This window comes from Pelodiscus sinensis, chromosome 2 (assembly GCF_052426305.1).
Source record: "Pelodiscus sinensis isolate ZL-2025 chromosome 2, ASM5242630v1, whole genome shotgun sequence".
In the NCBI taxonomy this organism is placed as follows: Eukaryota; Metazoa; Chordata; order Testudines; family Trionychidae; genus Pelodiscus; species Pelodiscus sinensis.
Window position 1 is genome coordinate 65,633,977 of NC_143053.1, and position 22,896 is coordinate 65,656,872.

A 22,896-nucleotide genomic window follows, 5' to 3' on the forward strand; every position below is an offset into this window, starting at 1 on the left:
ACCATACTACACAATTTGGCTCTACCACAGCATCACGAGCTACCCGTAAACAGTAACATTCCCTAGATTGATTAAATCATTTTGTTTCAGATCAGCTTTTCATTTCTTCTGCATAAGAAAACTTGACTCTCATTTTCTACCCTTTCACCTCTTCAACAGATCTAAGTAGTCTGAATACCCTATACCATATTCTGAATGATTATTCATTTCTGAGAGAATACATGGGGCACTTTTTCAAAGAAATGGGAATGTGGTTGACACAAACCCCAGAGCTGGGAACTGCCATTGAAGAGAAACTTTTAGCTCAGCCTCCAGATTCAAAGCCCTTTGTAGATTTTGCCCTTCCTTATTTCTCTGTTATAGAAATGTGAGATGCATAATTAATTCGAGCCTGGACTAGTGTGATATAAAGTTTGCCGTAATTTTGAAAGTACCACCGAACAAATGAGAAAAAAGCATTCACAGTTTTGATCTGCATTTTGATGTGAGAAAGGGGAATGCCATATGTTTAAAGAACTGAGAAGCAACAATTTCCATTATATTGCTATGTATGTTGTGTGACATAATCAGTAATTTCAAAGGGACTTAAATTGCAATTCAGAATCAATTCTTATGTCTCAGATGCACTCTGTGCAGATTTTTTTTTGCATACCCATTCATTTCTCATGAAAAATGTATGATTTGTATTGTGAAAATAAATGAAGAAAAATAAAGCAAGACTCTTCCATTTTCAACAAATGCCATATGTCAGGCAGCATAATATTATTTCATTTCCGAATTGTCCTTTGGTCTTTCTCTGTGTTAATATTTATATTTGAAAAAAAAAACAGCATCTGGATTCAGCAGACCTCATAAGACATGCTCTGGGCCCAATCCTGCTTGTTTTAACAGTGAAAGGTCTCACTGAAGTCAATGGAACGTCTCTGTAAGTAATGCAAACAGGATTTGTCAGTGTGTCTTGGATAGTATTAGGGATCCAATTTGCAGCCCAGCCCTGACCACAGGCCTGCTCCCAGCCAAGGCCTCAAGGGTAGCACCAGCTCCTCTCCTGACCATGGCTCCCTGCTTCCAGCCCAGGCTCCCAACCATGGCTCTTGGTGGGGTGCGGGTGGGCCAGGGAAAAGGGGAGATGCAGATAAAAAAGTTTGGTGACCTCTGGTCTATACCTTATTTCTGAGTAATCTCACCCACAAACACGCAATCAACTGCTATCGCTATGGTGATGATTCACAGATGTACTTCACTCCAGGTCTATCTCCTTCTGTCCAAACTAAGTAAAATCTCTGCCTGTCTCTGACATCTGGTCATGATTGTCTGTCAGTTCAAATGCCATGTAGCTAAACCAGAGCTTTTTATCTTCTCTTTTCCTTTCCTGTTAGCTTCTTTCTTGAGCATTGCGGACAATACCAGCATCCTGCCTATCAATCCATAACCTGGGCATCATCTTCAGCTCAAATCTCTGTAAATCCTTAGGCTATTACTAAATCTTGTTAATTTTTTCTATATAGTATCTTTAAGGTATGGCCTTTCTTTCTCATTAACAAAGCTAAAACGCTCATAGAGGCTCTCATCTTGTGTCTCAATTACCACAACATCCTTTTCTCTGCTCTTGACAAATGCAGTCTCACCTCTATATAGATATACTTGTATCTATGTAGAATGCTGCAGAAAAGATCAATTTTTCTACCCAGTCCCTCTGATCATGTCATCCATCTATCTGCATTCCTCCACTTGTTCCCCCCTTCATGTTAGCATCAAATATAAGCTGCTTCTCTTTATTTTCAAGGCTCTTCACTGTCTAACCCCATTCTTCTTATTATTGTTTTACTGTTGAGATGGAAACTTCCACCTGTGATTGCCCCATGATTTCAGCTTCCATTGCCCACTTCTTAAATTTTCAAGCAAGTACCTTTGTAGTTTTTCCCCATCTTGCCCTTCACGGTTGGTAGAAGCTCCCCATAAACTCCTCAAATCTATTTTATCCTCCTTCAAAACTCTGCAAAATTCTCCTTTTCCATGATGCTCTAAGTTCCCTGTAAGTTCCCACTCAGCAGCCTATCAAAGGGTGTTCATGCACTCCGGACTGCAGCAGGGAGATGCCTCCCCTTGGCCTCAGGCCCAGAGCTGCTGCAACCAGGAAGAGGCACTTCTCCCTTAGCCTCAGCTCAGGTGCTGCTGCTTGGAGAGAGGGCTATGGGGATTCCTCTGTCTCTCACCACCATATCCCCTGGGCAGCTTTCACTCCAAACTCCTCATCTCCAGCCCCACCCCAGAGCCTGCACCCTGAGCCAGAGCCCTCACCCCTCCTGCATCTCAACCCTCCATCCTGGCCCTAAGCCTCCTCCCATATTCCAAACTCCCTGCCCCCACCCCTGCCATACATCACCTCTTTTTGGTGCACATAACAAAATTCATTCTGTAAATGCATGGAAAAAATAGAGGGAACACTAATGATGCTTATAAAAAAGCTTGACAAAACTTGGGGTGCTGGTGTGCTAAGAACATAGTCTGTCATTGTCCTGTTTCCTTGTGCTGTACTGTTTGTCCTTCTGAATCCATTTCTTGTCTTATACCAAGACACTGCCCCAAGGAGCTTACAGTCTGTCTTTTTGTCTGTCTTTTTGTACAGAACCTAGCACAACAGGGTTCCTATGACTGGCTCCTGGGCACTACAGTAATGCAAATAAATAATAAGGAATATGCTTGCTACATATGAAACCTTTTCAAGTATAAATACAATGTCTTTTTCTCCTATTCTTGTATCTAACCACTCTTTTAAAATCAGAGGTGAACGTTGTATACACCATAATATACAATTCTATCAAACACCTTGAGTTTAGTTATTTCCCTTGACTATGCTCACTGTAATTAATGCCAACTGCATATGAAATACAAGAGCACTTGGGGCCCAAAGATGAAACATTCCTACTAGTGTCCTGAGGACTATTTCATGGATTATATAGAACAGGTACTGAACTTATTGTGTTGGTCAAGTGCACATACAAGTAGCCTGCAGCAGTTTCATGTTTCACTTGCTTGACGCTGGCATTTCATATCAGTAGCTAATAGAGCTGGAGAAGTTTCTGACCTCCTGATCTCATGAATAACTTCACCCAGTGTCCATCCTCAACCAAAATATCTCATGGCTTGATGGAGAGCGAGTGAGCTGTGGCGCTCTAATTCTCAGACACCTGAAAGCAATTTAAAGATGTAAGGAGTAGTTTTAACATATGCCGCTGACATAAGGTCTTTTAAGGTATATCTGACCGAAATTAGATGGCTGTGGCTGGCCCAAGCCAGTTGATTCAGACTTGTGGGTTTCAGGATATGGGGCTCTTCAGTGCAGACTTTTGGAGTTCAGGCTGTAGGACCCTGTAAGGTGGGTCCCATGTTAATGATGTAATGAGAGGCAGGGGGGATTATTTTTTTATAATTTTGAGAGAGATCCTCAATGTTTATTTTCAAACATTTTTCCCAACTAAAATGTTCACAGCTACAAATTGTGGTGGTGGGGAGGGGGGGGGGGAGCGATTCAGACAATTATGTAATGAGTGCACTGTAATTATCACATATCAAAATATACAAAGTAAACATCCTTAAATCAAACTCCAATAAACTTTCAAGCATTTGTCTGTCTTAGCCTCTGTAAATTTTCATCAATGGAAACATGTTATTGTCAATTTGTGCGTACACAGTGAAATTAACTTTTACTGATAAAAATCAAATCCTTCCAAGACTAATGATGGGATACATGGCTATGAAAGGGCTAGAATGCTCCAGCTGGAATGCCGCTAAGGCATATAACACATTTGTCGTTGTATCTGAGGGATCTTAAGGCACATTTTTACCATGGCCCAAACAGACATTTCTTTTATTGTCTACTATTGCTTGTTAGCGAGATAGTCAGGCATATCAACGAGTTAGGGAAGTTAGCTCTGTTACTCTCTGCGGTATACTTTAACTGTTCTCTTGTTTCCATAAAGGCTCAGGGTGCAGGCCTAACTCTCCAACAGTCCTACTATACCTGTTATTCAGAGGATTGAGTGCTTCAAAGTTGCTTTTTTCCTTTCAGGTCACAAATCTCACAAGATTTTTGGAAAAGTGTCCTCTGCAGTCCTCAGAACAAGTGCCTTAGTACGTACACATAGTTTAGCTCATAGGGGCATAATTACTTCACATTCCCTTTGTCAAGCTGCCCTGAAATGGCTCAAAAGCATGGGTACTAACCTCAGGGCAGAGTGCTATGAAACAGGGCAAAACCCCCAAATTGGTTTTGAGTTCTACTCTTAAATTTCACCAAGTAAATATCTGGAATAAGCTCCTCTTGCACCATAACACAGAGTCATAGGCTATCCTCTTGTGTACTCTGATCTGTCTTGCCACCCAAATAAGCTTACCATTGTGATAGATGGTTCGTTTTACCAAAGATCATAACAATATTCAGGTTATTCTCAGTGCCAATGGGCCAGTCACTTAGGACCAGGTCGATTGCACTTTAGATCTCACACCAAAGACAGGCTTCCTGTGGCCAATACTATAATATATTATATAGGAAAAGGAAATGAGTTTTTATAAGATTAAAGCATAACACACACACACACACAGATACAGAGGTGTGCCAATCTTAAGTTTCCAAAAGGCAATATGACAGGTTTCAGAGGGGTAGCCCTCTTAGTCTGTTTCAGCAAAAACGAAAAGGAGTCTGGTGGCACTTTAAAGACTAACAGATGTATTAAGGCACAAGTTTTCATGATCTACAACACACTACTTCTGATATTTGATTAGAAGAGAAAAGAAAAGAAAGGATAGGATACATTGGTGTCATATTCCCATCTCTGCATCACCTTTTGTTTGAGATCAACACATCATGCTATTAAATTTGCTCTCTCCTGTCTTCTGATTTGCACAGTCACAGAAGCCTATAATACAAATGCTTAAACATTACCTTACAACATGGGATACAGATGTGAGATTAACGCATGCAGCAATTCACAAGCATTCAATAAAAGATAACTGCTAAGCATATTGTTTTATAATTTTAATACTTATTTTAACAATAAAGCACACAGCTGAGTCAAATTAGTTTCATCTATGAATTTATCAGTGTTCCACTAAGGCATAGGGTCTTTGGCATGAGCTGGCATTTGGTCTGCCAATGAGATACAAACTTTTCACCACAAAAATTTAATGTGATGAGTCATTTCTCATGATATGACATAGGATGTTCTGAGTCACATTTTATAGAAAAAGTGTTTTTATAGTCTTCAAATATTGGTAATCATGAGGAAAGTCCTCGTACAGTTCTCACCCTATTATTTATTAAGCTAATCAGTTTTTTCACAGGAACAATGATGCTCCCCAATATCCTCCTCAATTTCAGTCCTCTCCATAATTTTCATAAGTATTGTGTGCTGTTATAGGGTGGACATATCAGCTTTTGTGATTGAAGAAACTTTGTCTCATAATGATGCTTCCAAATGTCACCTATTTTTGATCACAGTAACTGTGTGACAGACAAGCAAAAGCTATTCTTTTTGTTCTTGTTTAAATGATTCCACCCTTTCCTTCCATAGCATGCAAAATTTGTACTGCTAGATTCCTTTTATGTCAATTGCCAAAAAAAAAAAAAAAAAAAAAAACTTGCATAGGATTTAGCTACAAGACACGAATAAATGCCAACAGAATCAGTGTAACTAAAATCTCACACAAAGTTTTCCTTCTTCCTGTGCATGGTTACTATAGGTTCCCAGTAAGTGATATGGAGACCATGTTGTACTGTCTTTTTTGCCTTAGTACAAGAAAAGAGTGGTTGGTTTATTTGAAAACCATCTCCTTAACAGAGCTTTAAATTTATTTCCTGGGTATTACAATTGAAAAAGCCATAGTTGATCTAATATTAAGGTTGAGAAATCAAACACTGAAAATTCACCTTCACCCCTCAGTGTTAACTGATCAGATTATGTTTATTTTCAGTGTGTCCCCATATTGTCAAGCCCTCAGCCTTAATGATGCAAGGATGTTAGTTCTGTGTATTTAATTTCCCTACTTCACAGGTAAGATAGGAAAGCAAAGACCAGAAGAAATCCAGCGTGCTTTGGCTTGGCGAATCTTATATGGTGTACTGATTTGCCAACATAGGCAAAGGTATCTGCATAGGTGGATCCCTGTGGTAGTATAGCCTCCCATTATCATCAATACAACTGCATACAAGGCTCATCTGCATAGATCCTGTGGCAAGATGTAGGGTACCATTTGTAAGTTGTCTGTCAAAGGCCATGGCTGCTGTAGCCATTACAGATAAGTAAAGCTTTCATTTTAAGGGCATCAGTAATACTCTGAATCCCAATAAAACTTAAGGTTTTGGTTCTAAATGTGGATGAAAATTCTTATAATCTTTATGATTTAGGGTATATCTCCTTGACAATTGAGGCGTGACTGGAACTTGTGTGGATACATCTAAACTAGCTCTGATCTAGCTAGCTAGTCTATATTACAACAGTAGTGAATCCATAGAAGCAAGAGCTGCACAAACTCACTTGAGACTCCGCATAGGTACTTGAGCTGTTAGCTGCACTGCTGCCAGTGCTGCTGCAGTTGTTCAAGCAAATAGCCCAAAGCTAGCTTTGGTATGTCCACACACACTCCCATCACATCTCTGATAGGTGTGTAAACATACCCTGAGAGAGAGAGAGAGAGAGAGAGAGAGAGAGAGAGAGAGAGAGAGAGAGAGATTTTAATATTTAAGAAGCCCCAGAAGAAGGGGATTCAGTTTCTTCTAGGGATGTAAAATTATGAGTAATCGGTTAACTGGTTAAATGAACTGTCGGTGGGTGCTGTTCCAGCCCAGCCGGGCTCACTGTGCTCAGGCTGGGCTGGGACGTAATGGGGCCAAGGCTGCCACCAGGGCCAGCCCACAACATTTTGGCACCTGAGGCAGGGAGCTCAAATGACACACCCATGCCACCTTTTCTCCTTCCTGCCTGTTATGTCTCTTGTGCCTTCCTTCCTCCAGCACAGCACTCCGCCATCTCAGAGTATCTAGAGCAGAGAGAATACGTATGCACCAGCAACAGACACAATTTTCTATACTCTGGGTCCTAGTGGCGCCCCCCCGTCCCCAGTATGGCACCTGAGGCAGACGCCTCAGTTCGTCTCATGATAAGGCCTGCCCTGGTTGTCACTGCAGCACAGCTGGCTTGAGTCTCACTTGCCCCCACGCAGGCCTGGGATTATGCCTGCTGCCCTGTCTGGGTCCCCACCACCTGATCCGGTTAACCGGCTACCTATCCAGTAACCCTAATGCTTACCAGGTGTTGCCGGCAAGAGTAAGTCTCACGTCCAACACTGGGTTCTCAAAGTACAAAAACATGCTGCACAGGTATCTATCAAACACAAGCAGTTTATTTTCTGACAGCTATCAGCTGCGCCCCTTAACTAAAAGAACAACATGATAGCAAAAGCAGCGTTCTTACATCTCTTCTGCAAGCTGGGGACCCCGTTTCGGTGGACGAAGCGGGAGATCATCTAGGCTTCCGAGGCACCAATACCAAAGCCCATCAGTGAGGTCCAAATTGCTATGCTCTGGTGCAGCTTTTAATACAGTGCCTCTACCTTGTTTGGCAGTTTGGAAATTTCTAGGGGGGTACTCATTGCTTGTTACAGTATGGCTCAGCTGTACTGTTTGTCCTTTTACTTTGTTTTCATGATCAGTACATTTGGGTAAACTGGATTGTTATGTTCCCGCCCTTATCTACAATTTTTTCTTGCTACAATGGCGTATGTTTCTAGAGGCTTGCTTCTGGCTCATCAGTAGCAGGAAATGGGAAAATGGGGGGGAATGCAGGCCTCACCACCCCTATTCCTCACACATACAGAGTTCTTCTGCAATTAACCCCTACACCAGGTAACCAGGTAACTGGGTAACCATTTACATCACTAGTTTCTTCTGGAGTTTCTGATCAAGATGCTGGTCTGTAGCTTTTGCGGTCTAAGCAAACAGTACAAGGCAGCAAATGTGGCTAAAGTAACAGAAGAGTGAGTGTCAAGTTTGTGTATTTCTCAAAGTTCCTTGCATACAGAAAAATAAATCACCCCTACCCAAAGTTACCTGGGTTCTTAAACGTAACCAGTACTATCAGCACTAAGCTTTCAGCTTTTCAGTCTTGATTTTGGTAGAGCTACTGGCAACTTTGCTAAGAGCCGTTGTGAAATTTGGATTCATTAATAGCAGATCAGGGCAATCAAAGGAAAAACTCTCCTCCCTCTCCTCCTCAACACAATTATTTCCTTACACTCCACAATTAACCATCTAAATATTTTATCCTCTGTCCTTCAGAAGTGGGGGGTGGGGGCTCATCAAAAGGCATGCTGAAGTTATCTGGAGTCTTTACATTGATTTCAATGGATTTCAGATCAGGCGCACAGTTAAATGCTTTTACTTTTCTTATGAATCCTTTACAATCCTACACAGAGCAGAAGATTTTAAAGTGTTTATTATACTGCTTTAAGGTGATTAGAAAAGGCAAGGTTGTTAAAAGGAGATACTGGCATTAAAAAAAGAGGAAGCCATCTAAAAATGTAAGTGAGAAATTATTGTTGCCTTAATAGAAATAAAAGCAAAGTCCTGAGTAAAGAGGTGTATTCTAGCCCACAAACCATTTCTCCAGATAACACATTTTACGTTCACTTATAGGTACAGTTGGTAATTGCTTTGCTTGTTACTAAGGAAACCTTTCTGAAAGATTTCATGTATCAAATAAGCTGTAGAAGCAAATACAATATTATAGGAGGGAACAATGCACGTAAATCAAATGTGAAATTAATTTCCCACAAAGTTGGGGGCAACTTCAAAAAAAATCTGTGTGCAATGTGGGGGACAACGTGAGGCTTCAGGTGATTAATATGCCTTTTGATGAGAAAATTGATTTGCTGTAGAATGAACACTGAATTAAGATGAAACAAGCAAAGTATATCCTCTTGAGTATATACTCTTGAGCAAAGGCCTGAGATTAGCAATAGTGAATAGAACACACACCTCTTTTTTTTAGCCCAGACCTTTCTTTTTTTGAAATTATTAATCATTTAGAAACTTTTGCCTGCTCCTGCTTATTTTTCCCTCACTTGTATACAATGAAGTTGATGCACAATGGTACTTAAATTATATGATAAGTGACTTGTGAAGTGAATGTTTCAGAAAACTAAATTCCTACATTCCAGCAGTTTTTGTATTAGCTCAAACCTATACAGGTGTTTACTCTCCAGAAATTGCAGTCTATTGAAAATGTTACAGACCTATTACCTTTTTTCTTACTCTGACTCAGTCAGATTGTGTGAATAGGTTTTGGCCCTAAGAGTAGCATGAAATAATGCCCAATATGACACAGATTTTCTTATATTCACTTTTCCAGTTACCTGTTGCTACATTCCCTGCCAATCTTTTTACCTACAAATTACCAGCAAACATGAACATCCTAAGCCAGACATTTATCTGCATTGGGTAGCTTTGTGCTGTTCTCTCAGCACAAATCTTGCCTTGTAGCATCTGCTCAACATAAAGTTGCTATAGTGGCTCTTATGTAACCTTCCCCTCTGCAAACATTACAGGGGGCATGGCTGTAAGGTAGAGGGATAGCTGGTCCTCAACCTTGAGGTAAGGACAACTGATATCTTCAGAACCAGGACCAGACCTGAACACAGCAGCACAATATCAGAGAGGAGCTTCTCCTCTGTAGCTCAAGATCCTGTCTGAACTTGTGCTCAGTTGAAGTATATAGATTGTCTGGATACTTAGAAGCAAAGGCCCCTCTGATTCTTCTAATGACTAATTTGACTGAACTCCTTTTTTGAATGTTGTATGTGATATACCAGGGTGTGTGACATGGCATCACCAGCAGTGACCCTGGCCCAAGAATGGAGAAGGGGGGGGGGGAGAGACTGACAGCAGCCGTGCATACTGGGCCACTGCTTGCTTTTCTTTCTGCTCCCGTGACAGGGAGCAAAGAGAAAGTACACAACTTGTGTGCACACCTCTCACTCCTGGCTGGTGAGGGGAGGAGCAGAGAAATAATTCACAAAATCTGTGTAGTTTCCCCTTACTCCCTAATAGTAAGGGGCATGTGTAGAAAAGCAAGTAGAGCCCCGGTATGCACAGCTGATGCCCCCCCCCCCGCCTCCCCTTCTGAAATAGCACGCTTACCCTTGCCTGACAGACCATTTTACAGAGCAGGCTACTGCAGAGATTAAAAAGCAATCTACAGTACTGTTTTATTGTTGCTGTAGCTTCGAAACAATATTTTAAAGTGTTTTTGTTCTCAGCTTTTTTTAGGTCTTTTGTTTAAAGCACTCTATTGTTGTTTAACTTAACATTTCAGGTAATGAAAAGGCCACATATAGAGATGGCTCAAATCTTTAGGTCCATATTTGGTATCTGGCCTTTTTGCATCTGGCTCTATTTAAAAGAGGCATGTATGCAGAGGTCACTTTGCATAATTTTTGCCTTTCCCCACTAGTGAAGATGCTAGTGTAGCATTCATAAGCCAGATTGTTTGTGTAAGTGCATGTTAGCACACAAATGTAACCATTTTTTGTGTTTAAGAACTGACTACAATACCAATAATGGGGTGTAGGGAATAGTCCCTGTAGAGTTTGGGGAGCTCTAGAAAGACTTCCAGGCAGTGTAGCATGTGTGAACTGTGTAGGTTTGGTTTTGAATTCCAAATTTAATAAAACACTCCAGTTTCATAACAGTTTCTGATCTGGTCCTTTAGCACAATGTTGAGCAGCCTTCATTATATTAGTTTCTCATGAGCCCCACTGTTTGGAGCACTAGCCAGAGGGTACCAGGATGAACGGAATGAATACTTCCTTTCCTCCTGGCCACATTCTCCTTGATTGGGTCCAACAAATGGTACTGAAGCTACAATGATGGTTTCAATGGCACTGACAGGTAGCTCTGTGCTGTGGAGATTTCCCACCAGTTCTTTCAGCTGGATGGATGGCTGTTTTGCATTGCTGAAGCAGCACAAAGAAGCTTTATTGGACTCAGAGATATGATGCCCTATTGTGAACTTCCTGGACCTGATTTTGGTCTTTTTCGCATCTGTATGAGTAGAGCATAGCTCAGCCGAAGGACATATTTATTGCACAAGCTGGATCAGTGGATTCTCACTAATGTCTCACTGATCAACATCAGGCCCCCTGCATTTTGGTGGCTTGGATAAAATGTAATCTGGATCCAAATCATACCTTGTGTGGATTTATGTTCTGCAAAAACTAAAGCCAATTAATGAGGTTTGTCAAATTCGAAAAATAAATTACACTGTCCATTTTTAGTTGATTCTAGTCATTGCAGGTGTCTTTTGTGCAAGATAGAATCTAACTATGGGGTCCTTTCTATTTAAAATATCTATGGCTCAATCACTGTCTTTGAACACTTCCCCCAAGAGTATTATTTTTACTAATTTGACATCTTTCTTTCAAGACTGTATGAGAAATAGCTTGACCAGTTTATAATTTATTTATTGTTTCTCTATGCGGTGTGTATGTGTTTGTGAAGAGCTTTGTGATGGGGTGCTTGCCCTGCACTGGCCCTTCAAGGGCAAAAACGCAGCCCTGAGTGAGGGCTCAGAGTGAAGCCCCAGCTGAGTCAGTTCTGGCTAATGAGGCCCCAATTGAGGGCTATATAAAGAAGGGCTCCTTATGAGAAAAGAGGAAGATCATTCTGGTGCTGGGTAGAGGCCAGCCCCGCCCTGCCCCGCCCCGAGGCTGCAAGGCCTAAAGCTACTTGTGCTGTGAGGGGCAGCTATGGTAGGTAGGGGCAGCAGGTCCATGCCCCTTTGCCAGTGATGAGTGGCCATTACAGACTGCAGACTGAGGCAGGGGCTAGATGAAGACTGACAGTGGGTTGCTGAGGCAAGGGGGGTACAGGGGAGCTGGGTGTTCTGTGGGAGAAGAACTGGATGCCCCTTGGGGGAGGGAGGAGTGGGTAAACAACACCCCTTCCCCTGAGAGGGGGTGCAGGGAGACTGGAGTGGGCACTGCCAAAGGGCAGTGTCTGAAGAGGATGCTGTGGTCAAATGGTAACGCAGGTCTGGATTAGAGGGAAGAGCATGAACACGGGGAGACACCAGCTAGAGGGAGGTGCTAGTGAGCAGGTGAGCTAATTCCCAGGACTGCCGGCTGGAGGTGCTTGGGTGATGAGTCTGCCCTGTGACAATCTTACTGAAGGAAAGCAGAGTCAAGAGGCACGTTTTGCATTTTGTTTTGAATGTGATAAGGCTGGGGTTATTCTTACCTCTTGGAAGACTGAGTTCTATAGGTTCCTTTGAAACTTTTATCTCCCATGCTCATAAGCTTCCTCCTGTTGGTCAACAGTTGTATGGTTCCAATATAACACAACTGGCATGGAGAGGGAAGGTATAATTCACATGTAAACTATGTAATCTTTAATGGAAGCTGTTAATGTCAGAGCCTATAAGAAAAACCATATACGTGAAAGTGACCATGTTCACTTGCTGGGGCAAAGGTTAGACTTAATTTTAATAGATAATGTTGAAGGTACTGTTGTGTTTAAAAGTAAAATGGCTGCATCTGAATAATCACATCTGAAATCAAACAGTAATACTAACCTACACCTCACTGAAATGAAATGCACTTAACAAATATGTAACATCATATTTTGTCTACCTTGATATTACATAAAATCATTCCAATAATTAACACTGGTCCATATGGTGCTGGTGTCTAACTGCCTTTGGCTTCTTTGAAAATTCTAGTCTCAGTCCCCTTTTCCGCTCCCCCATCCATCCACAACAGAAAGATGAGTCAGGGCACCATTTAGATCTTCAGCATTGGATGCCACAGGATTTACCCACCCATGTAACATCTAAAGGCCACGTGAAGTTTAATGACTGACATGTACATCAATTTTAAAAGTGCTCCTTAAACTCTTCAGCAAACCCACATGGGGAGGAAGTGAAAGAATGACATGAACAAGGTCTCAGTACTGGAGCAGAGTGGGGGATATGATCAGCTGTAAGGACAGGGAGGTATGTCAGTTCAGAGTTATGCATGTTCTGAAATAGTGGGTCAGATGGGTCTAATGCTATAGTAACTCTATGGACACCAGGGTAAATTGGTCGTTACTGCATTGGTGTAACTGAAATCAGACTCTGTGCCACTATCTCCAGTTTCCGAGTCAGTTGTAAAGTGAACAATTTTATATGAATAAATTATATTTTGTAAATGAAGAATGCAAAACAGAAAAATGATTCATTATGTATATTTGCATTTTGTAATTGTTGTTACAAAAAGAGAAATGACTGGATGGTTATGCCAAAGGTCAGCAAAATTAACTTCCTGTATTTTTACGGCTCACTGTCCGTCTGGAAGTTATAGTATGTGAGTGTGGACCACACATTCAGAGCCTGATTCTCCACTGCCTGGCATCTCCTGTAGGCACTCACACCCTGTGTAGAGTGGGTATAAAACACTGATTTGATAGTGCTAACTACACAAGCTGAAAGCCACTGGAGAATCAAGCTCTTTTTCAATGGAAACACGCTACTGAGAAATACCAGGAGCAATGAACCTAGATGCTATTTTCAGCAGAGACAAGTAATTAATTCCATGTAAACGAATTAAGAGTCCAAACAGCCATCACTGGTGCATCAACAGGCTATATGGAGTTTTGGCTCATGCAGCACTACCTCACATCCATCCTTGTGATCACAGAGTTAATCGAGACTCCTCTGCTGGGTCTAGGAGCTTACAACCTGAATGTGACTGGTCCCCATAGCTATAGATTTCATTTCAGTAGCAAAGAGTGAAGCTCAATGTGGACTGAGTTGGTGTCATCATTCCAGGCTGACCAAGAGGGCTCTCTTGCAGATAGATGTGGTATTGCAGGGGAGGACTTGATTTTTTTTTGTCACTCACAGTGGCTGCGTCTAGACTGGTAAGTTTTTCCACAAAAGCAGGCGCTTTTGTGGAAAAACTTGCCAGCTGTCTACACTGGCCACTTGAATTTGTGCAAGAACACTGACGCTCTCATGTAAGATTGTCAGTGTTCTTGCGCAAATACTATGCTGCTCCTGCTTGGGAAAAAGCCCTCTCGTGCAAATGCTTTAGCGCAAGAGAGCCAGTGTAGACAGCTAAAAACTGTTTTGCACAAAAAAGCTCCAGTGGCGAAAATGGCGATCGGGGCTTTCTTGTGCAAAACCGCATCTAGATTGGCACGGACGCTTTTCCGCAAAAAGTGCTTTTGCGCAAAAGCATCCATGCCAATCTAGACGCTCTTTTCTGCAAATGCTTTTAACAGAAAATTTTTTCCTTTAAAAGCATTTGCAGAAAATCATGCCAGTCTAGACGCAGCCAGTATGAATACGTCTAGACAGACCAGTGCTAAAGCTGTGATAGGCAACCTGTGAGGGAGTCACATGAGTGGCCCTCCATCTCGGTGGACCACAAGATTGTCGTAAACAAGAGGATCTCCTGCCATAGGGTAGTTTTGCTAATTGCACTTACATACCTATAATTGACAGGGTGTGCCAAATGAAATGTAGTAGTCCTTTGGAATCAGAAGGAACACATCGCTTTCTCAGTCAATGTTGTGTGCAGTTAACACACACCACTTCGCATGCTCCTGCTTTATGTGCATATCACTTCAGTAATATGGTAGGGAAAAATCTGTGTGGACGGAAACCATGTCAACTCTGTGTGGGGGCAACAGTAAAAAAAATGCCTCGTGGGCCATACAGGCTATGTCTACACTGCACCATTATTTTGAAATAACATAGTCTGCGTCTACACAGCTGGCAGTTATTTTGACATAATGTCGAAATACTGTCAAAGTGGAGGATTTCTTACTCTGACCTCTGTAATCCTCATTTTATGAGGAGTGAGGGAAGTTGGAGGAAGAGTGCTCTATTTCGAAATTTGGTAATATCTACGTAGCACAACTCGAAATAAGCTATTTCAAAATAAGCTATGCAACTGATGAAGCTCAATTTGTGTAGCTTATTTCAAGTTAAGCCCTGCTTTGTAGACATGCCCATGGAGAACTCCAATGGGCCGCATGTGGCCTTCGGGCCACTGATTGTCCATCACCATACTAAAGAACAGTCACTTTTGGAGAATCTCATCCACTAACAGAAAAGCCAACACAGTACACAAATAAAACTTTCACTTCCACAGCTTAGCTCTATGACCAAATCATTCTTCAGCCATCTGTCCCCCACCTAAATCCAATGTTCACCTCTATTCAGGCTCTTTAATGTGGAGTCACATTACACCCCTTCAATGTGGAAGCTGTCTGGGAGTGATTTCCTCCTAGTGCTCCTTTTTGATGACTGCCTTGTGGCTCATGCAGGCAGAGATGCTTCTTCGACATTATGGCCACTCCAGAAATGTATTTCACCACTTCTGTCTGTACCCTGCCACATACTCCCTATCTGAGAAAATTATGATCATGGAACAAACTCAAGGTTCCAAAGAGTGGGAAACTCCCACAGGAATTTATTAATAATAATGATTACAGTACTTAGCATTTTATCACTGTGGTTTCTAAGCCTCATACAATAATCTAAGATAATACTGATCCTGGCCTACAGGGCAATACATTGAAAATGTGATTCAGCCTGTCTGAATAGTGAATAACTCTGCAAGTAGTCCATTGAGTGTGGTTCTATTCAATGTGAATAATGGAATAATCTGGCCATACATGAGAACACAGGTATACAACCATCTGCAGTACAGTATACCTCCCTCTGATTATATTATTTCTTTAAAATCTGTCAAAGTACAGCATTCACGCTTTCCTTGAAACATAAAATTCCCTGTCATCATATTTTGATGACTCACCGTTCAAGCTATAGCATAACTCAAAATTGACAATATAATGCTATTGTCTAAGATTGAGTCTATGGACAAGTATTTGTATTTAGTACTTAAGCTTGGACCAAAAGAAATCTAACCTTTTCCATCTTTCTATACAGTCATGAAATATTCCTGCAGTATATTAGTTTGGGATTTCTGTAAAGAACTTCTAGGAGAATTAAATAATTAGGTATGTTGAAAACCGGTAAAAAAAAACCCAAAACCCTAGGGCCTGATTCAATAAAGCATATGTACAAAGAAAAGCATAAACTAAACTTTAAGCCTGTGCTTAACTATTATCCTGAATAGAGATGGATTTGAGTATTCACTTAAGTGTTTTCATAAATTGGGGTGCATCCACACAGCAGCATTATTTCAGAATAATGTCTATTATTCTGAAATAACTATGGGAGCGTCTACACAGCTAGCTCATTATTTTGAAATAATTTTGAAATAACAGGTGGCTTATTTTAGCATTTGTAAACCTAATTCCATGAAGAATAATGCCTTATCCAAAATAGCTATTTTGGAATAGCAGTAGTGTGAACGCTCCACTGCTGCTATTTCGAAATAGCTCCCCCCCAGACCATTCAAAGTAATTACTCCCTAGTACTTCCTGGGACTCTAACTTGAGGTAGTGCATCCACATTAGGAGAACCTGCCTCAGACTAATTTCCAGGCTTCTCCGTAGTGTAGACGCACTATTTCAAAATAAGCTATTTCAGAATATTTCTTCTGGAATAGCTTATTCTGAAATAATCATGCAGTGTAGGTGTAGCCTTGGGGGTCTTAAATTGAGTTACCACTTGATGATATTGAATAGATGAAAGGACTAAAAGTTGTAACTAAATGTTTTTAAAGAAGTATGATTAGAAATGCAGTTCATAGCTTGAATGGAAAAGGTCAGAATGTAAAACAAGAACTTTAGTGAAGAGTTTGTTTTCAATGGCACTTCACAAAATAAGTTTCTATAGTTTTGAGTTCTAACTGTCACTGAGAAAGTAATACTACAGGATATGGAATTTCACGAGATACAATTAAGAGCAGGAGAAAAGCATAATACCAATGACTAATATGCTATCCTACGAGACTTTAGATTTCTGAGATATGGCTTTGATTCTTACAGCAAATGAAACATAAAAGTAAAGACTTAAATTATTCTGGCTACGAAACACATGTAATTTCTGTGGCTCTCTCAACATAGAATTTTAGGGATAAACTGTTATTTTCTATTAGATAAAATGAGTTTTTAATCTAACTCTCGTGGATACACTATATTGTGACAGTGTAATTGTTCCAATATATACGTATATTGATTTTTATAATGTATTGTACACAGTAGGATGGGTTCTCCACTGCTTATATCTTCTTTAGTCATTTATTTCTCACATCTTATATGGCTCCCTTTACCTTACTATTTGAGCACATCAGAATCTTTAATATATTTATCGTCAAAGCACTCCTGAAAGGGAAACAAGTGCTGCTTCCCACAGTTTTCAGATAGGGAAGGGAGGCGCAGAGAAACTAAGGGCTAGATTTTCAAAAGTATTTAGTATCCTAATGATACAAATTAATATTCCCATTGTGCACCTAAGCACCTTTCAAAAATATGACCGTTTTTAACTTAAAATGTCACAAAAAATTTTTGCTCTAGGTGTCCTCCCCATTTACTGGTCGGTAGAACTGGTTGACAATCAGAATTTCCATCCCAGGGGAAATTCCCTGGGGATGGGGCTGGCAGTCAATGCACTCCAGCCCCACTGCCAGGGAGCCCTCTGCCACTCTGCACTGCTGCCTCTTTATCAGAGGCAGTGGCATAGGGTTGCAGGTGGGAGCCAGTCTGTGAGGGGAGCCAGTTTAAAAACCAGCTGCCCGCACATACCAGCTTTTAAGCCTGCTCCTCACAGGTACCAGCTCCCACTCCCACCCTTGCTGCCTCTGATAATATCGATGTTGCCCAGAGTGGTGACCCTACATAGCAGCACGTTGTTGATGGACTTGGATCCCTGCAGGAACATGGCCCTGACTGTGGATTTCCCCACACCGAATTGGTTCCCAATAGAGCATTAGGTGTCCGGCATGGCAAGCTTCCACTGGGCAGTGGTGATGCACTTCTCCAGGGGGTGGTAGGTTGTAATCAACTGTCCTGTCACCTGATGGCAGGGGTGAGACACTCGCAGAGCTCCAGGAAAGTGTCCTTCCGTATGAAGAAGTTCTGGAGCCACTGCTGGTCATTCCATCACTGCAGAACGATGCAGTCCCACCAGTCAGAACTGGTCTCTCTCCATCAGAAGTGGCGTTTTACAGTGTCCAGAAGGTTTAGGGGCATTTGCAGCAGAAGGAACACCAGGATCTGGGTGAAGGGGTCTTCTGGTTCGGGCTGGTCATCATCCTGCTGGAGCAGCATGCGAGCAGTGTGGACAAACTGTGCCATGAGGCACAGCATAAGGCCCATGAGCCTGGCACTGCTTTGCAGCAGCTTTGGCTCCAGGATGTCAGTGCTGTGGTGTCCTCAAGGGCAACCGTAGCACACCACAAGTAGAGAAGTAGTGGAGGAGCGGCGTGTGAGACACAGCCATAGAGAGGGACCCCTGAAAGCACATGTCTCAGCTTGCCTGACTAAGCAACTACAGAAAGTGTCCGCCCCCCTCATGCCCTCCCTAGAGTGCTTCCGGGGGCTTTAAATCCAAAGCAAGCTCCAATCATGTGCTGGACGTGCTATTTCAAAATAATTATGAGCTATTTCAATGCTTCTCACATACTGTGGATGTGATATTTTGATTTTGTTATTTCAGGAGTCATTTTTTATTTTACTTATTTCAAAATTATTTCCTAGTGTAGACATGCCCTTTGTGTAGAACTGAATCAAGAACTTCAGGTTATTTCAACATTATTCTATGTTCATCTGATTGGCTGTAGTTTCTGTAATTTTCATGTCTCATTCTTCCATTATCCTCTGTGTGGGGTGGACTGTCTCTCTTATGATGCAATCAAACATCTTAGTGGGACTAAATCAGGGTACCCAGATAATATTCATCCAAGAATATTAAAGGAACTAGTACATGAAATTGTGATCCCAATTAGGGATGTCATTGTATAGATGACTACATGATAAGCCGAGTCTTATTGGTTAATCAATTAATCCTGTTGTCTACATGCATTCCTCACTCCTCCCACCTGCTGCCTCTGTATCAGAGGCAGCAAGGGTGGGAGTGGGAGCTGGTACCCATGAGGAGCAGGCTTAAAAGCTGGTATGTGCGGGCAGCTGGTTTTTAAACTGGCTCCCCTCACAGACTGGCTCCCACCTGCAGAGAGCCATAGACAGCATTCATATGCTCATCCTGGCCCCTGATCACCATGCCACAAATTATATAAAGAGGAAGGGGTACATTTTAATGGTGCTGCAGGCCTTCATGGGCCACAAGAGCCGATTCATGGACATCAGTGTCGGGTGGCTGGAGAAGGCGCATGATGCCTACATTTTCTGGACCTCATGTCTGTTCCAGAAGATGCACACCAGCACTTTTCCCCCTAACCACATCATCAGGGTTGGGGATGTGGACATACCCATGTGCATCCTGGGTGACACAGCCTATCCCTTGCTCACCTGGCTGTTGAAGTCCTACATTGGAAGCTTGGACCCCACCAAGGAGAACTTCAGTGCCAGATGAGCAGCTACCACATAATCATGAAGTGTGCATTCGACTGCTTGGGGGGAAGTTTAGGAGTTTCCTCACGCATCTGGACTTCAGTGTGTGAAAAATCCTCTTTGTGGTGGCAGCCTGCAGTGTGGTCCACAACCAATGAGAATACAAAGAGGGAAACTTTCCTGCCAGGGTGGGGGGCAAAAGCTGAATGGCTGGCCAGGGCTTACAAGCAGCACGTCAAGGGACAGTCCTCCTTTGGGAAGCCTTGAGGGAGAGTTTCAGACAAGGCCACCTGTGAGACTCTCCTCTGTGCCTCTCCAAAAGAGGTCCCTGCACTGCCCCATGTGCCTTTCCTCCCCCCACCCATCACTTCCCCTGCCCTCCTTTCCCAACTTCCCCCCTCCCCATAGAGTAAATAAAAAAGCTTGCTTTGTTGTTGTTGTTGTTGTTAATAAGTCTCTCTTTATTTGTGGGATATAAAACAGGGGAGGGACTGGGTAAAGAACCTGGAATGCAAGAGGGGGGGGAGTGGAAGCAGGGGGACTCAGAAATGGGGCTGGAGCTGGCACCTGACTTGGTCAGCTCGTGAAGCGTTGGCTGCCCTTGAAGTTCCACCGCCCAGTGTTCGGGAGCCCCAGCGACTGCTGGAGGAGGGAGGTAAGAGGGGAAGCCACTGGGGTGGGGAGGTAGTTGGTGGCTCACTCCATGTACGAGACCATGCACTCCATAACCGAGGTGAAGGAGGAACACATGGCCTTGTGCTAGGTCAACATCTGGTGTGGGCAGCCTTCGTCTGCTTCCAGTCAGCCCGGCACTCCTCCCAGTGAGTGGCTCACTCCTGGTGCTTGTTATCATGAGGAGGTAGGCCATCTGCTCCCACAGCAGGTCTTCCCAGGTGCATTTCCTCCGGTGGGTCCCACGGAGTCAGGAGGATGGCATGGGAGGTGGTGGATGCATCACACTCACAGCTGCCCAGATATAAAGAAGAGTGACAAGGCTGTCATCCCAGGAGACACAGTGTATGAAGCCTAGCCCCTAATTTGTGAGTTAACACCGAAGGTTTTGGTTCAGATGATGGTGATGTGCTTCAAGCAAGGCCTGAGGTCTCTTCCAGCCCTGGGATTCTATGAGTCTAGGATTCTATGATTTGTCACCTAGACAATGGGCACTTTCCTGAAGAGGCATGGACATCCCAGGGGAGCATTACTAACCCCTGGCCCAAGGACAAGCAGGCATGTGAAGCAGCCTGTGGGTGGAATGGGGGGGTCAGGGTGGCTTGTTCTCCTTCTGTCCCACACATGCCGGATCTGGCTCTGGCGGCATCCTGCAGGGAGAGAACTTTTATCTCTGTCCACTGGAGAATGGGGAAAGGGCGTGTTGGGGGAGGTGTGTGTGAGTGGCAGAGGCTGCTTGCCAGAGAGAGTGATATTGGGGTCTGCTCCTCTTCCCGACAGATTCCCATGCATGGGATCAGTCTCTTCTGCATTGCTACCTTTGACTGGGAGCAGATGCTATCCAAGTGCAAGCATGTCCCTGTGGCCTGTGCAGCACTGCTGTGTGTTTCCATGACTTCAGCCTCCTTAGTGGTGGCTTGTCGTGGGAAGGTGTCCCACCACAGAGGCCGGAATAAGGCAGGTCTCTCCAGCAACCTTGTGAGAAGGACTGAGAGGTTCCTTTCTGAAAGCATCATGGAGCTGAGTGCTCTGGACTGGCATTCCATGTGCACCAATGTCCACAGGCTGTTGTGAAAATTTCAGGCTGAGTAGGCCGAGCAAGGAGCATGCAGCCCCTTGCAGCCAATCACCTGCCCCATGTGTATATAGGGAAAGTTAAAGAACTTACCTGAAGTGCTTTCTCTGGGGTCATCCGATGCCTGGGAGACATCCTTGAGGGGTGGAGGAGGAGGGGGAGACTGGATCCAGGGAGAGGACCAGTTCTTGACCTGTGGGCATGGTTGCCTCGCTGGCTTGCTCCTCTTCCTCTTCCTCTTCCTCTTCATCCTCCTTGTCCTCCACCACCCCGCCCTTATGGAGGTTGATGCCAGGCGTGTCCTGGCTTGACTTGACAATGATGGAGGGTGGGGAGGTGACTGGCCCCTCCTCCCAGGATGGCAAAGAGCTGTTTGTAGTACTGGCACATGTGCGGTGCCACCCCAGAGCATCTACTCTGCTCCCTGGCCTTATTGTAGGCTTGCCAGAGCTCCTTTATTTTCATACGGACCTGGTCGAGGGTCCACGTGTGTTGCTTCTCGGTCAGGCTGGTGGCCATCTAGCCATACACATCTGCATTGCACTTTCTGGTGCGGAGATCCTGGATGCTGGTCTCCTCAACCCACACCTCGATGAGATCCAGGAGCTCCTCAGCAGTCCTGTCCAGTGCTTGCTTGCATCCCTGGCCAGTGGCAGCCAAAGGTGCTGCAGGAATGCTGGCAGCTGTGGGGGGCTCAGTGGGAGCACTGGGGTCTACCATGGCTCCTTGGAGGTGTAGTGTAGCATGGGGCTGGCAAGGCTGTTCTCATGCCATAAGCCCTTCTCCTGAAACCTACTTCCTTAAAAGCTCCACAGGAGAAGGGGAGCAGTAGAGCTGGCAGGTGTGGTCAGAGTGGCCACAAATGCAGCTGTGAGAGGCCTCTAAAGGCCGATTATTTTGAAATAGCAGCAGCTGAGTGTCCACATGCATGAAATTTTGAAATAACAATTTTAAAGTAAGCGTTATTCCTTGTGGAAATAGAGGTACTGATTTCAAAAAATCAGCTGGGGTTGGTAGTGTGGACGTTCCGCTTATTATTTTGAAATAAGGGAAGTTATTTTTAAATAACTCCCTACTGTAGACCAGGGCAAAGGGTTGATCAAAAACAAAATGTTTCATTTTGATTTTCCTTTAGCAAAACTGAAAATTTGCATTTTTTATAGGAAAGTTTCCAACTAGTTCTCATAGTCAATATTTGGTGAGGTGAAATAATAGGAATACTTTGTGAAGTAAATCATACATCACATGCAATGTGAATCATCCATCTTAAATATTTCAGAGAAAGAAAACAGGGAGTTAATTATCCTTGGTAATTTATCAAACAACTCATTGAATCACAATGTTTTCTTCTTAAAGGAGAACATTGTTGTAAATCATTACAGTCAGCATTCAAGCTGCATCAAAGTTTTTGTTCCTAATATTCAAATTGTCCATATAATTTTCAATAGTTGATATGGAACAAATTGTGTTTAATATATTTTGTGGTTTTTTTCAAAGAAGCTAAAGAAATGAATCCTTTTTAAAGACAAACAGCATTCAGAATTTTAGGCTTTAAAATACAGTCAGTTTTACACAATAGGCTAAATGGGAAATGTAGGGGTACTGAATGAAGACAAAATAGACACTT